General features: G+C 35.1%; 1 protein-coding gene across 2 annotated transcripts in view; it reads left to right on the top strand.

Annotated features, from left to right (window-relative positions):
* LOC118738657 (transcription factor AP-2-epsilon) overlaps positions 1-15,906 on the top strand; it is a gene marked incomplete at its 5' end in the record, with an annotated part of 341,438 nt that overhangs the window by 307,524 nt on the left and 18,008 nt on the right.

The following is a 15,906-nucleotide window of genomic DNA, read 5'->3' as shown; positions in this document are numbered from 1 at the left end:
GACGAATTGAGCGAGTGGTTTTACCTTTAAATATTTGTATCATGCTACGTACATCACCTTTATTGCATCATGACTTTTATGTACTTTTTTATTCAAAGCAAAATTGTGAAGGTAAGTAACAGAATATACTTTAAAGAGCCAGAGTACTTGTTTTTAGGAATATTTTGGTATGAAAATAAAATGTAGTTCACAAAAAATAAAAATGTTATTCATTTTAACAAGGGCACACATTAACATGTAGTATAAAATGCCCTTATAATATTATTGCATACAGGAGCCAACAAATTATTTAATATTTATGACATATGTGAATAGCAGTAATGAGATCATTTCCACTTTCAGTGTTTAAATAGTGAAAGAATTATTTACATTTCGTTGAAAAATTATTTTTAATTTAGAGTTGACTTTCAAACACTTTAATTAGAAGTCGGTTTCTCTCTTTGTACCAGGAAGCAAACTTTATACTTTCTCAGTTGCTTCGTTTGAGTATGGTATTGAAAAAACAGAATTATATGTACATTTTATTCAAACTCTGGAAACGTACCACTATTTTAAGCCTTTTCCATAATTCTTCATGACTTAAATAACTTTTTTCAACTGCGAAAAACATTGAAAGTTAACCTTTCGCTAAAAATAGTCTAAGAAATCGAGATTTCCTTTATGGTAAACTCTGTTACAATGTCAGTAAATTGAGAAAAAAGAATTGTAAATTGTAGGGAAAAGCCATTCTGTTATTCAAATTTGTTTTATTAAACTGAAAGTTATTTTCGAGATAACTAACAACATTCGACAAAAACACGTTAGCCCTCTTTTTAAATAAATTATACTCCATCATATTATCGCAACCTGGTATGTAACTATTTACTCGGCGATATGCCCATAAAACAGTTGCTTTTATGCTGTACCAATTTCTTGCGCATATCAGACATTATCTGAAACATGTCAACTATAATTAAATTATTTTCTTCTTACTTTTCACAGTACAGATATTTTGTTATCGAGTACCAAGCTCGGTGGAAAGGCCACTATTATAAACTTGTATGCTCAGAATTAAAGTTCGTACAAATCAGGTCAAATATTGGAAAATCAGGATATTACCGTACTCATTAAATAAATCAATAAAACGAGAGTTGAAAAATCAGTACTGTGCTGATAAAATCAGTACGTCTGGCAACTGTACTCTTATACCATGTTCGTACCGACATCGAAAACATGTTTTCGTTGCTAAAACTAGTTTTCGACCCAAAACTTGTGTTTTCGTCTATGTAAAATCTGTCGAACGAAAATCATCGCTAACTTTTTTCGGCCGAACACTTTTCTTGATTTCAAGGCCGTCGAATCTATAATTAAACAAAAAATAACGATTTTTTTAATTTTGCGCATGTTTTTTTTATAATGACCAAACCACTTGTGTGATTTATTGGTAGATAGATGTGCCTGCCACTGCTGCGCAGGGCCACGAAATGAAGGCCCGTTGTGATACCACGACTAAGAGTTTTCACTCCCCCTTGCTAAACCATTTTAAATCCTTGACGAAATTCGCCAGGCATCTAAATTCAAATCTCCCAATTTGTCAAGGTCACTAAAGAAAGGAGACCCCAGAAAGCGCAGTCTGCTTCTCGATAATGCCGAGTATTTATAGAGAAGGTGAAGAACTGTCTTTTCCTCCTCATAATTCTTGCAACTTCTGCAGCATCTATGGTAATGCACTCCGAGTCGTTCTGCATGCCCGCCTATAAGGCCGTGACCCATTAGAGCACCGATTGTATGAAATATATCCTCCCTCTTTAGAGAGTATAAGCTTCGAGACCTTTTTCGATCCCACCTATGCCAAGTTTGCCTATAAATTCGACAGGTCTTAGTTTGCATCCATCTTTCGCTCGCGCGAGTATAGATAAATTTACTTAAAGCAGCTTGCAAGTGGCGAAGGGTATACCAATGCGTTCTTTATCCGGAAGAATCTGCTTGGTCGTACCCCCCGTCGCAAGTTCGTCTGCCATACAGTTACCTTCAATGTCCCTATGTCCGGGAGCCAAAAGGGGGTTTAGACTGTTCTGCTGAGCCATCTCTTGCAGAGATCGGCGGCAGTCCGGACACTACAGTAGTCCGGTAGTCGAAATGAACGGCTCAGGGCAGGGCTTCTGGAAAGGAACCCCCTCCCACTTCGCCGCTCATTTTTGAAGCGTCTGTAAAAATTACTATACTACCGGGTGGAGTATAGTAGTTTTCTTACCACTCCTCCCTGCTTGGGATTTTTATGACGAAGTTTCTATCCGGAACCAGAGTTTCTACACAACAAGTGCAGAAAGAGATGCCATCTGCTGACCCACTAGATCTAGTGGCAGAAGATCCAAAAATACATTTAAAGCATCATTTGGCGTTGTCCGGATTACTCCGCTAATGCAGATCATACTAATCCTCTGTAATTTGCTGAGTAGATTAAGATTTGAGGCCACCATACTATAATTCCATAAAGGAGAATAGGTCTAACCATCGATGTTTAGATCCGGCGGCATATGCTGGGGCTCAAACCCCATTTCTTGGCCCTCTTGCACAAAAATAAGGCCACGGACGCCTTTTAATAACACTGTGTGATTTATAACTATGAAGGCAAAATCTCTCTCTTTACAAATCTCTCTCAGATGTTAAACCGATAGGATAACAAATATGTGATGTATTGTGTCGCAACTATTTGTTTTTTTTCATATTTTCTCCGATATCTCAGAAACTATGTACATAGGTCTGACCTAGAGAAACCATTATGATATTCGGAATCAGAAGAGAATTGTACGTTAGAAAAGTTGTATTATTCTTGGTGGTTAAAGTTGATCAAAAATTGTTGAGTAGTGTTATTGGGACCTGGAAAGGATGCATTGATGCTTCTGGAATGAAACAAATTTATAAAAAAAACTCACACCAATTTTTTATTTTGTTTTATTTCATTATTTCTTTATATTTCTCATCGCCCACTATGATATCTAAAAATAATCTACTATTTTTTGACACTTTAGATACCAGAAACAGCAACAAAATACACGTAAATTTTGTTTTTGCTCTGGTCTACTACCTGTTTGATATGCTTTGGCATGGATAATGAGTGTTCGTAATCTTTTTGAAGAGGAATATAAGCTCGGAAAGAGGAAGAGCATACATACTTTCAAAAACAAATTATTTTTATTATCTAGCGAAATCCGAAATGGTGCTACTGATGAGCATTCATGATTTCAAAGAAGACAAATCCTGAGCAATTGCTCTCAAAATGAAAATTTATAGAAATGTATACACTTTAGCTTGTGACTGACTAATTGCCCAACAAAAAAAAATATCGATTAATCGCTCTGAATGAAGAAAATTGATACAGATCTAAAGTTTAAAGTTATAGAGGATTTGCAATTATCATTAAATGGAAATTAAATGAGAAAACAGTATAAAAGAAGAGGCTTATCAAATATGTCTACATGTAGCGCCTTAACAACCATTATAAGATCGCAGTCTACGAGTAAAGCCTTATAAAACCTCTATAAAACCAATTGTCCATCACTTTTAGAGGTGTGTGATATCCGGGTATTCTCTCAGAAAGATTATGAAAATAAATATTGTTATATACGTTTTAAGTTTTGACTAGGTGGCACAAAAATATGTTTGGATTATAATATATCGAATTACCTTTCCTTTGATACCGACATTGTCATGTTTTATATAATTTAATGGATAGTAAATTTTATCCATTTCTTGTGACCATACTTCAGCCTATAAGTGCAGTACCGGTAGAGGTATCGATACGATGCATAGTTTCAAATGTGGCCCTACTAAAGGAGATTATTGTAATCAATTTTAGGAATAATCGTTTCATAAGAAATGCGAATTTGTTCGTGTTAAATGCGAGTTCTGAACCACTGCGCGTCCTTTAGAAACATTTGTTATATACGTATATATGTATATTAGACTGCATCAACAAGAAAGTTGCGGGTTTTCCTCCGGGATCACAAAATTTATAGGTATATTTTTTTTTTTTTTTTTGGTGCCGAGTCGTGGAAACAGGAGTATCTTAAGTGTTAAGATCTAAAACTACTCACCTACAGAATCAAATTCATCAGCTGATTGGATATGCTAAAGATAGTATTTCAATTATTGAGAGTGGAAATCAGTGATGGAAAATCAAGATTTAAAATTGTGCCGAGTTTCTCAGGAAAAATGTGCCTAAATGCAGATCAATGTGCCAATAAATTGAAAGTCGTCGATAGGTACCATTTCCTTTAATAAATATATTTTCAGTACTTATTGCATATAAGAAAAACAGAAATCTCACGAAAAACCTTTATTTAGTGCAACAACAAAAGAACACAACAACAAAACCATAAAAATTAAAGTTTAAAGCTTTCTACAAAAAATTTTCATTCTAATTTAAAACTTTGTTGTCAGAAATTTTAGAAACTTTCGGGTATGCAGTTTTAGAGTCCATTCAATTTTGGATTTACAAAATGCAAGTGCGGCTAAGAACTCGCATTGATTTGTAGAATTTTTTTTATTTTTTGCATTTTATTACTACTATTGGATGTACATTTGAGTATGGAGGAAAAAGTGAACACCTCCGAAGAAAAAAGTTCTCAAAAATCAACGCGAATTGAATGGACTATAAAACTGCATGCCCGAAAATATATGTAGTTTTCAAAAACGAACCAAAATCATCGCTGTCATTTACCCTGAATTACGAATTGTAAAAACACAAATTATTAGTCCCCTTTATTCCTAAAGTATTTACTGATTACAATGTCCAGCTTGCGCAAACTTACTTGTAACAAACTGGAGAAGGCCTGATTCTTTGTATATTTAAATTTTGGAATTCATGGTAAATTATAATTTAGTCAACTAGTTAGTTCATTTTCACTGAGATCATTATTTTTAATACATATTATAACGCAGTACTTTTTTCGTATCATAATCGATGTTATTTGTATCGTCAGAGCTTACTGCCTTTGGCGCGAAAGCCGTAACGGCTTTCAAAATTTCAGTATAAAGGTTATTTTTCTTAATTCTTGGCAGAATTTAACATTAAGTAGCAAAGCATTTTTAATTTCATTTTCTGCAGAATTTTCTTTAGTAAGAAATATTTCGGCTTCTGTTCCACAATGAATATTCAAAATAGGTATGTGATTATTTAAGTCTAAAGTGTATATTAAATGATATTTAATATTTGCTTTAGAGACGAAATTGCGACAAATTTGTTTAACCAAAAATGTTAAGCGTATATGTATGCAGAACGCGGAAGCCAGCTTCCTCTGCTTGCGTTTCTATGTTTATATCATTTATCAGTTTAAGCACATACGATCAAATGTAAAAAAATGCGTGTGTAACACCGTTCACATGATAGAAGTGAAACTTCTTAAAAAATGTGTGAGTACCAGGTCTACACACGAAATTGGATGTGTAAACATGTCTTTACGGTTCGGCAAACCATTAGGCGATTGAGTTACATACATAGGTTTGGTTAGAAATCAAACAATAATTTCATTTCATCTTATTAATTTTCTGATATACATATAATTTATTCATTCATTTTCCGGTAACACCACCTTATATGAATTTGCGCTTCTAGCATCCATAGGACCGGGTTGTAATGGAAGTAATTATATGTTTAATAGATAAATGAAAATGTTTATAATGCAATCAATAGATCCTTTCGAATGCCATTACCAAGGCACTAAGTAACTAGGGTTGCCAGACGTACTCCTTTTTGGAGTACACGTACTCCTTTTTATTGCAATGTACTCCCTTGTACTCCCAAAAAAAAAATATATGGAAATGTACTCCTTTATTAGTTTTGTACTTCTTTTGTTCTCCTTTTTCCAGCTATTAATATATTATCATATACAGGGTGTAAAATAATAACTGTCGCACAGTTTTTTTTTTTGTTTTTAATAAAAGGGACCTTTATAGATTTTGCGAAAATTTTATTAATTCGTTTTTAAATTTTAACCTTCATTTGGGTTTACCAGCGGGTTTGGGAGAAAAGCGCAAGCAAGATGCAAGTCTTCATCGGTTACTTTATTACATATCTTCTGTAAATATAGGCTAATTTCCCCCATTTGGGTCCTTAATACTCCGTCTTTTGTCCAACATAAGGCCTCATACTCAGCAATCAAAATGACTCCGAACCGGTGACTACGAGGGCATTCATACGACCAACCCTATACAGTTTTTTTTCTCTTTTTTTTATACAAAGTCTAAGAAAAAGTACACCCAAAGCTGGCAAATGCAAATAAGGATTAAAATTTTAAAACTAATTAATAAAATTAATGTAAAATATTTACAAAGTTAACAAAAAAATACTTTTTTTCGCAACATCTATAAAGGACCCTTTTATTTTTCAAAAAACCTGTGCAACAGTTATTATCTTACGCCCTGTACTTTGCCATTCATATTGTGGCAAACACTAGTTAGTAAGCAAAGTTAAGTGTGATAGTGAAAAGGTGTAGGCATGGTCGTAGCAAGGTAGGTGCAGAGCGCTCGGGTATAAAAATCAGAAAAATATTAAATTAATTATAATCCTTAAATTAAAAAGAACTGGCCATATATTCAGAAAGAGTTTGGAATTCTTTTGCAGAATTTAGTTTGGGAAAATTTCCTATAAGGGCGATCATTGAAGAGGTGGTGAGCAAAGGGGGAGTGGGCGTAGCCCCCCCGACCACCTAGGCCCCCTATGGGTCCCTAGGGACGCCTTAGAAAAATCTCCAAATATTACAATTGGGTGCCACGCCCACTCCCCCTTTCATCACCATCTCTTTAACGACCGCCTTTATTGGAAAGCCAGCCCATTTAGTTATTTATTTTTAACATTTATTGTTTATTTGTACCTAATTAATGGTAATTTGTAACAATAAATTGCACAAAAAATAAAAAAAAAAATGTACTCCTTTTTTAGGTCTTGTACTGCTTTTTTTCTACCCAAAATATAAATGTACTCCTTTCTCCGTTTCAAAATCTGGCAACCCTATAAGTAACGCACGCACTTTTGTTTGCAAAATGCATTTATTTAAGTTGAAAGAAGACAAATTCCTTTGTTCGGCATTTGTCCTTACTCCCTTTCTATCTTCCAAGGCGAATTCATCTATTCTTATCACGAATTCATATATTCATGTGGTAGCAAGAGTATAAAAACATAAAATTACCTTATAAATTAAAAGCATAAGTATCACATGTATACGTAGTCCAATTCTTGAAATCATTTCATCGATCTGAGTAAAAACTAAGTGCATAAACTCTAATTGAAATCATGAAATGGTGTTCATTCATTCAGTTTCTACTCAAACGCATGAAATCTACTACATCCCCTGCAAAAAATGGGACTAATCCGGGATGACTCCGGGAGCAATCGCAAAGGAGCATGCGACTAATACCACTTTTGATCTTTTTGTATGGAATGAACTGTTCGCTTTTGTTCGGGCATGTCCTATGAAGAGACTAATTGTTCACCTTTATACCCGAATGGGTATAAAAAGCGACTAGCACAATTTTTGCAGAGTCCCTGCAGGGTGCGACTAATCTCTAAAGAGAGTATTCCGAGATTACTCTCAATCGGGTACAATTGGGCATTAATTAGTCCCAACTAGTCTCATACGGGTACTAATGGAGATCAATTAGTCTCGACTCATCCCTTATGGGTATAATTGGAGATCAATTAGTCCCCAACTCATCTCTAACGGGTACTATTAACGATTTAATGATATGTACGCACTTCGTCAATGAAATTTCATGTGCGGCGTTGGCACACAGAGAGAGTATTTGCCTGACAAAACTGAGCACCCCGGTTCGAATCTCAGCTGGCGCAAATTTTTATTGTTATTTTTTTAAGTGACTAGTAGCTTTTTATACCCGTTCGGGTATAAAGGTGAACAATTAGTCTCTTCATAGGACATGCTCGAACAAAAGCGAACAGTTCATTCCATATAAAGAGATCAAAAGTGGTATTAGTCGCATGCTCCTTTGCGATGGCTCCCGGAGTCATCCCGGATTAGTCCCATTTTTTGCAGGGATATTTGTGAAAGTATGTATGTATGTATGCATGTATGTATGTGCCAGGTTGCAGTCTAAACGGACGGACAGAATCGATCAAAATTTTGCAGGAGTATTGCCATGACACCTGGGCCTATAATAGGATGAAAAAACTTGGGATCAGACAAGGGGGCGTGGCACCTCCCATAGGCGTGAAATTTTTAATCAGCCATAACTTCCAGACCATAAGCCACACGAACTTGAAATTCGGTATGCAGACATAACAATGGTAGGTGCTTATACGAGGGTATATACAAACATGTTTGTAAAAGGGGGCGTGGCACATCCCATTGGCGCGGAATTTTTTTTCAACTATAACTTCGGAACCATAAGTCACACGAACTTGAAATTAGGTATGCAGACATATTAATAGTAAGTGCTTAAAGGAGGGTACATATAAACGAGTTTGTAAAAGGGGGCGGGGCACATCCCATAGGCGTGGAATATTTTATCAGCTATAACTTCGGAAGCTTAAGTCCCACGACCTTGAAATTTTGTATGCATTCATATCAATGGTAGGTGTTTATACGAGGGTATGTATAAACGTGTTTGTGAAAGGGGGCGTGGCACATCCCATAGGCGCGGAGTTTTTTATCAGCTATAACCTTGGAACCATAAGTCTCACGAACTTTAAATTTGGTATGCACACATATCAATGGTAGGTGCTTTTAAGAGGGAATGTATAAACGAGTTTGTAAAAGGGGGCGTGGCACATCCCATAGGCGTGGAATTTTTTATCAGCTATAACTTCGGAACCATAAGTCTCACGAACTTGAAATTTGGTATGCAGACATATCAATGGTAGGTGCTTATAGGAGGGTATATATAAAAGAGTTTGTAGAAGGGGCGTGGCGCATCCCATAAGCGTGGAATATTTTATCAGCTATAACTTCGGAACCATAAGTCACACGAACTCAAAATTTGGTATGCAGACCTTTCAATGGTAGGTGCTTTTAGGAGGGTATGTATACACGAGTTTATAAAAGGGGGCGTCGCACATCCCATAGGCGTGGAATTTTTAGCTATAACTTCGGAACCTTAAATCCCACAAACTTGAAATTTGGTATGCTTATAGAAGGGTACGTATAAACGTGTTTGTAAAAGGGGCGTGGCCCATCCCATTGGCGTGGAATTTTTTATCAGCTATAACTTCGGAACCATAAGTCCCACGAACTTGAAATTTGGTATGCAGATGCTCCCGGAGTCATCCCGGATTAGTCCCATTTTTTGCAGGGATATTTGTGAAAGTATGTTTGTATGTATGCATGTATGTATGTGCCAGGTTGCAGTCTAAACGGACGGACAGAATCGATCAAAATTTTGCAGGAGTATTGCCATGACACCTGGGCCTATAATAGGATGAAAAAACTTGGGATCAGACAAGGGGGCGTGGCACCTCCCATAGGCGTGAAATTTTTAATCAGCCATAACTTCCAGACCATAAGCCACACGAACTTGAGATTCGGTATGCAGACATAACAATGGTAGGTGCTTATACGAGGGTATATATAAACGAGTTTGTAAAAGGGGGCATGGCACGTCCTATAGGCATGGAATCCTTTATCAGCTGTAACTTCGGAACCATAAGTCACATGAACTTTAAATTTGGTATTCAGACATAGGTATCTATGGGAGGTCTTCAGAGTAAAGTATATATAAATGGGTTTGTCAAAGGGGGACATACGTATATGTACTCATCTATTAGATAACTGGGATATTTAAAACTGTGTTTTTTTTAAACCTTACCGTCTTTAGATTATTTTTAAATGGAACGATTAAATCGTTTTTTAATGAATAAAACTCCTTCCGAACTAAGATTTCTACCAGAAATGTGCGCCTATACTAAAACAGCCAAGCGAAAAGCAGCTAAACGGAATGTACCGTAGTACACTAATTTTAATTTAGAAATTTGATCGTTACCTTAATCCACATAATATTAATAATGCAACAAGATGTGTAGTACAAATTATGATCAATATACATAGTTAAAGCACGATAAAGTTAAAAGTATGGCTCATAAGAATGCTTTAATGTAAACAAAGAAAATAGTAGTTTAAATTATGCTGGACTGAATATTTGTATTACTGTTTTATATTTTAACGGGGTAACCGAACGACGTCGGGTGCTCTGCTAGTGATTTCATAAATTGGCCTACGCATAATGGTAGTAAATGACAGAATGAATTACAACAAACACATCCTTTTGACATAATGCAAGCCGAAAACGTTGGTTCAAATCAATCCGCAATCTAGTTGGACATTTTGCCCACAAACATTGAAATTTTGCGAGCAGTCTCATTGTAAAATATCATTTTGACAATTTCATAGTATCGTTTTACATTTATAAAATTCAACGAAAGCACGTACCTATTTCGGCTGAGTTATCCATTTTCGGTTATTTATTTAGTGTACAAAATAAACGAAAATTAGATAAGTTTGTACAACATGGCCATTCATGTAGCGATAAGTTGTACAACTTGCCAGAAAATCCAAATTTTTTGATCTTTCATACAACCAAGACATAAATTCATTCAACAGGCCCACAAACGGTGCAATCTAGAGCAAAACAACACCAAGTTGAACCAACGGTCGCAACGTTTATGGCTTTCTTTAAGAAACATCGGCCGAAAATTCCAACTGCTCCTGTAACACTACCTTATATAAGTTGGCCTTGCTATCATCCTTACATATGTTCATCAGAGTATACCAACGAAGGACGAGTTAATACAAGGAGATAGCGAGAGCACAAAACTACTCTAGAAAATTACACGCATAATTTTTGACAATCAGTACAGTTCGCATTTATATCAACGAGCAGCTTATTAGATTTGTTTTCGTTTGTACTACATATCGCACACCGTCTTCAAAAGAGTCACAACTCAAAATAATACGTTCGTCACAAAATGCGAAAAACTAATTCGTAGCACATGCGAATTATATGGGCAACGGCGACTTTACTTCAGGTTTTTTTAACAAATTATAACAAAAATTTACTCCAGGTTTTACTGAAAGGTAAATAAAAGCTCTGTGTACATTTTTAGCGCATAATTTCAAAAATGCCAAATTTTGAGCTGTGACTCTTTTGAAGACGGTGTGCGATATGTGCATATATACAAGTTAACACCACACCTTACAATACCTCGAATTGGACAATAACCCCATGGGTTAGTGGCACCGATAACACATCCGGTGAATTCGTTATAACCGCAGACGCTGCATCAGCATTCCACGAACATTTCATCAAATTACTAAATGTATCGATCAGCAACAATATTACGGTAAACAACAGTCAGCATATTGGTAACCAACATTACGGTCAATAACAGTCAGCAAATTGGTGGTCGACATAGGTGTAATGTAGAAGTAAGAAATATATTGTAATTAATCTTAAGTTGGATTCAAATAAATAAACACATGAGCGGACAAAAGTCCGCGAGCTTTTTAAAAATAAAGTTTATTAAATGAAACTTTAACTGGCGCCCGAGTAGGGGCCGGTTTGAAAGTTCGCGTTTCGGTAGTGAGTGAAAAAAAATAACGCCTGTAAAAAAACAGCCGAAGTGTCAACGCGCGAAAATCTTAATATTAATAAGTGATGATAAAACGCCTGTAAAAAAACAGCCGAAAATCAATGCGCGGAAACTCACAAAAGGACATCCACAGCACGCATGTGAAGTGAAATAGACTGCAACAAGGACATTCATTGGTCTGCGTGCAAGAAAAGTGGAATACCCAAGGAACGTGAAGAAAAGAGCCGGTCCAGAAGACAGCAGCGTTAAATTCCTGTAGGACAGAAATGCACTCCTCTTCAAAGTGTGTTTGGTGGTACCACGAGTAGCTGCAGCAAAAGGGAAACTATACCCCAACACCAGGAGGACTTAAGGAAGTTTAGTTTAAGTATAGAATTTAAGAGAAATATTTAATAAATGTTGAAAAAGTGTTAAAAAATATTTTTTTGAACAAATTTAATAAAGAAAAATTTAAACCAAAAAGGTTATTAAGTTTACCAAAATAGTGAAGAAATTGTAACATTAAGTTTTAAACAAGGATAACATTAACTGCATATTTGAATTTAAAATTTTGTGTAATAAAAAGTAAAAGTAAAAATTTATTTAGAAATATAGAATCATTAGAAAATTGTGCAACCAAAAGTGTTGGTTAAAATATCTAAAGACACGCTTATTTAATAATTAATGAGATTTTTTTTTTTCCTCTCATCAACTAATAATAGTCACAAATATAATATCGGGCTGGTTCAGCCAATAATATAATATAATTTGAAGCTGCGATTCACCACCTAACGGGGGACCCTCCAGCTTATAACAATAAAATTCTCTGCGATTCACCACCCAAGGGACCCTCCAGAAGAATTATAAAATAATAAAAAATAAAAAAAATTATAAAATTTAGAACAGAAATAAAATGTCTAATCCCAATAATCTTGTCCGACCCCCTGTGCTTAAAGCATCCACACAAAGAACTGACCATATGACAGCCACACAAAAACAACATATAAATTACTTAACCAAAAAGTACCCCCACCTTTTTACGGAACAGGACGAAAAACTTACTTAGACAACTACGGTAGTAGGAGAAATCAGGACTTCCTCAGATACCCCAGTTTACACAAAGTACTACCCATACCCCCTCGCGATGAGAGACTTCGTGACACAGGAAATAGAAAATTTGTTAAAGGATGGAATTATTAGACCATCCCGTTCACCCTATAACTCACCCGTGTGGGTTGTACCGAAGAAATTGGATGCATCAGGCCAAAGAAAATACAGATTAGTAATAGATTACAGGAAACTGAATACACTAACAATAGCCGACAAATACCCAATCCCAGAAATTAATGAGGTTATCTCACAACTGGGAAATAACAAATACTTTTCCGTTCTTGACCTGAAGAGTGGCTTCCATCAGATTCCATTAAAGGAATCCGACATTGAGAAGACAGCCTTTTCAATTAATAACGGGAAATACGAGTTTACCAGACTTCCATTCGGTCTAAAGAATGCACCCGCTATATTTCAGCGAGCTTTAGACGACATTTTGAAGGAACATATCGGTAAAACATGTTATGTCTATATAGACGACATAATAGTGTTTGGCAAAGACGAACAGAGCCACCTCCAAAATGTCGAAAACAATTTTCACACGCTAGAAAAAGCGAATATGAAAGTCCAATTGGACAAGTGTGAATTTTTCGTAAAGAAGTCGAATTTTTAGGATTCATCATATCCCCGCTAGGTATAAAAACCAATCCCGCCAAAGTAAGTGGAATTCAAAATTTTCCATGTCCAAAAACATTGAAAGACCTTAGATCTTTCCTTGGACTATCAGGCTATTATCGGCGCTTTATCAGGGATTATGCTAAGCTAGCAAAACCTCTGACCTCGCTTTTGAGAGGGGAAGATGGACGAGTGTCCAAAAATGCCTCCAGCAAAAAGCTAGTTGTGTTCGATAGTGACGCCCTAACTGCCTTCAATAATATAAAGACAGCGTTAACTTCAGAAGAAGTAATTTTATCTTACCCCAATTTCAAAGAGGAATTTCACCTTACGACAGATGCATCAAACTACGCTCTAGGTGCTGTCCTTGAGCAATCAGGAAAACCCAACCTTCTATATCCCGTCCTAAAACATGAAACAATCCAAACGTTCGAAATCCTTAATACCCTAAAACCTATTAATGACATTAGAAGAAAAAGATCAATTGATATATTAGGAACGGCATGGAAATTTATAGCCGGATCTCCTGATCACGAAGACTTAAATATAATAACTAATAATTTGAATAATTTAAATGAAAACAATAACAACAAAGTAGTAATAAACAATGTATTTGAAAAACGTATAAATAATATAACTGGTATAGTAAATAAGATGTTGAACACCATCATAAAAGATGGTAGTATTGTAATGGAAACTATAGTAAATTTGCAAAACAAAATTAGATTAATAAAAGAAGAACTAATTAATATAGAATACGCCATTCAATGGGCAAAGAATGATATAATTAACTCTGTATTATTAAGTAAGGAAGAAATCGAATTTTCAATTAGCAAACTAAAAAAGGAAAAAGCTCAATTTACAAGTGCCGAAGATGCACTAAGATTAGCAAAAATAAACGTTTTGAGTAAAGATATACGAAAATCATTTATATTATTAAAATACCAATAACATTAAGTGAAACATTCAAAAGAATAATTGTAAGACCCGTTAAGAAAATGAACAATATTATATGTTTTATTGTCCGATCAGTTCGTAATTTATTAAATATTATGTTACCAGGCTAGTCTGATCTATGTTTTTAGTGCGAATAAAACTACATTATTCCACTTTCTGGACCAACGTTTCGCTAAAACATTTTTAGCATCTTCAGGGGCAATCCAGCTTTATTAAATCTGCCACAAACCAAAAATACAAAGGCACATTGTAATTAAAAATTAATGAATATAGCATACAAACATACATATACATATATGGAGTTAAAAATTATAAACAACAATTTGAGGACAAAAAACTCACAATGTTTAAGAACTTAGATTAACACCTAAATACAGCGCATCTGTACCATCTTTTGTGGTAGCTTTGTCAATACTAAAATAATAAACATTTTTATTTCTAATCATAAACAAGAAATGTAAGCGGCCGCAATGTTGTCCGTATCTTCTTTTCTGTTCATTGTCTTTTTCCTTCTTTGCATTATCCTAAGGCTTTCTAATGTATATCGGGTTGACTCCCTTCTTTCTTTGTCGATAATCTTTGTGTTTGCGAAATCAGCTGTATGTCCACTTGTTATGATGTGTTGTGATAATGCTGTACTGCTTTTTTGTTTTCTTATATCTGCTTCATGTTCGCCTAGTCTAACACCTAAAGGCCGCTTAGTTGTCCCAATATACACTTTTTCGCATTCCTCAATTTCATTTCCCTTACATTTAAGTTCATACACTACATTGTTTTGTTGTTGGATATCTACTGAGCACTTAGTTTTTGTGTATATTGACGACAGAGTGTAATTAGATTTGTAGGCAAGTGCTGTGTTTTGTGATTTCGTTATGCTGTGACCAAAATTGCCAGTTAAGTTGGGAATGTATGTTACACTGTAAAATTTCTTAGTAGTTTTTGTTGTGTCTGTGTTCGGTGTTTTATTGGGATGGATGCTTGTTTTCATAACTTCTTGATTTATTAATTCCCGTATTAAGTTTACAGGGTAATTGTTGTTTATTAGGATTTTGTTGATTTTCTCTTTGTTAGCTTCGTGGAATCGTGTGTGGCTTATTGCCAATATTTTATGGATGAGGTTTTTTGCTGTATTTATCTTATATTTTGTTGGTTGCGATGAGTAATAATTAATCAGGCGTCCAGAAGAAGTTGGTTTGGAATACCAGTCAAGTAAAAGATCGTGGTTTTCTCTATGTATACAAACGTCAAGGAAAGGGATTTTTGAATTTTCCTCTATTTCCATCGTAAATTGAAGTTTATTGTGATACTTGTTAAGAATTCCTAGAATGATATTCGCGTCATTGCGTTTAATTATAGCAAAGATGTCATCCACATATTTGGCTATAAATTTAATGTCGATATTGTATTTTTGCTTGAGTTCCGAGATGGTATTGTCTAGTAGGTTGTCCATAATTATGTCCGCTATTGTTGGGGAAATAGGATTGCCCATAGGCATTCCAAACGTTTGTGAATATAGTTTTTTGTTGAACATGAAATAGTTGTTGTCTTTTAGGCAAAATTCTAAAATTTCTTGGAATTTCTTTTTCGGAATATTGGTTTTTTGTTTAACTTGGTCCCATTTGTTCATGACTATTTTTGAGGCTAACATTGTTGGTATATTAGTGAAC

The sequence above is a fragment of the Rhagoletis pomonella genome, unplaced genomic scaffold (genome assembly GCF_013731165.1).
Source record: "Rhagoletis pomonella isolate Grant_MI unplaced genomic scaffold, Rhpom_1.0 Rhpom_scaffold_00005, whole genome shotgun sequence".
Classification (NCBI taxonomy): domain Eukaryota; kingdom Metazoa; phylum Arthropoda; class Insecta; order Diptera; family Tephritidae; genus Rhagoletis; species Rhagoletis pomonella.
Note: the sequence above shows the minus strand (reverse complement) of the source record. Positions and strands in the feature narration are given on the sequence as shown.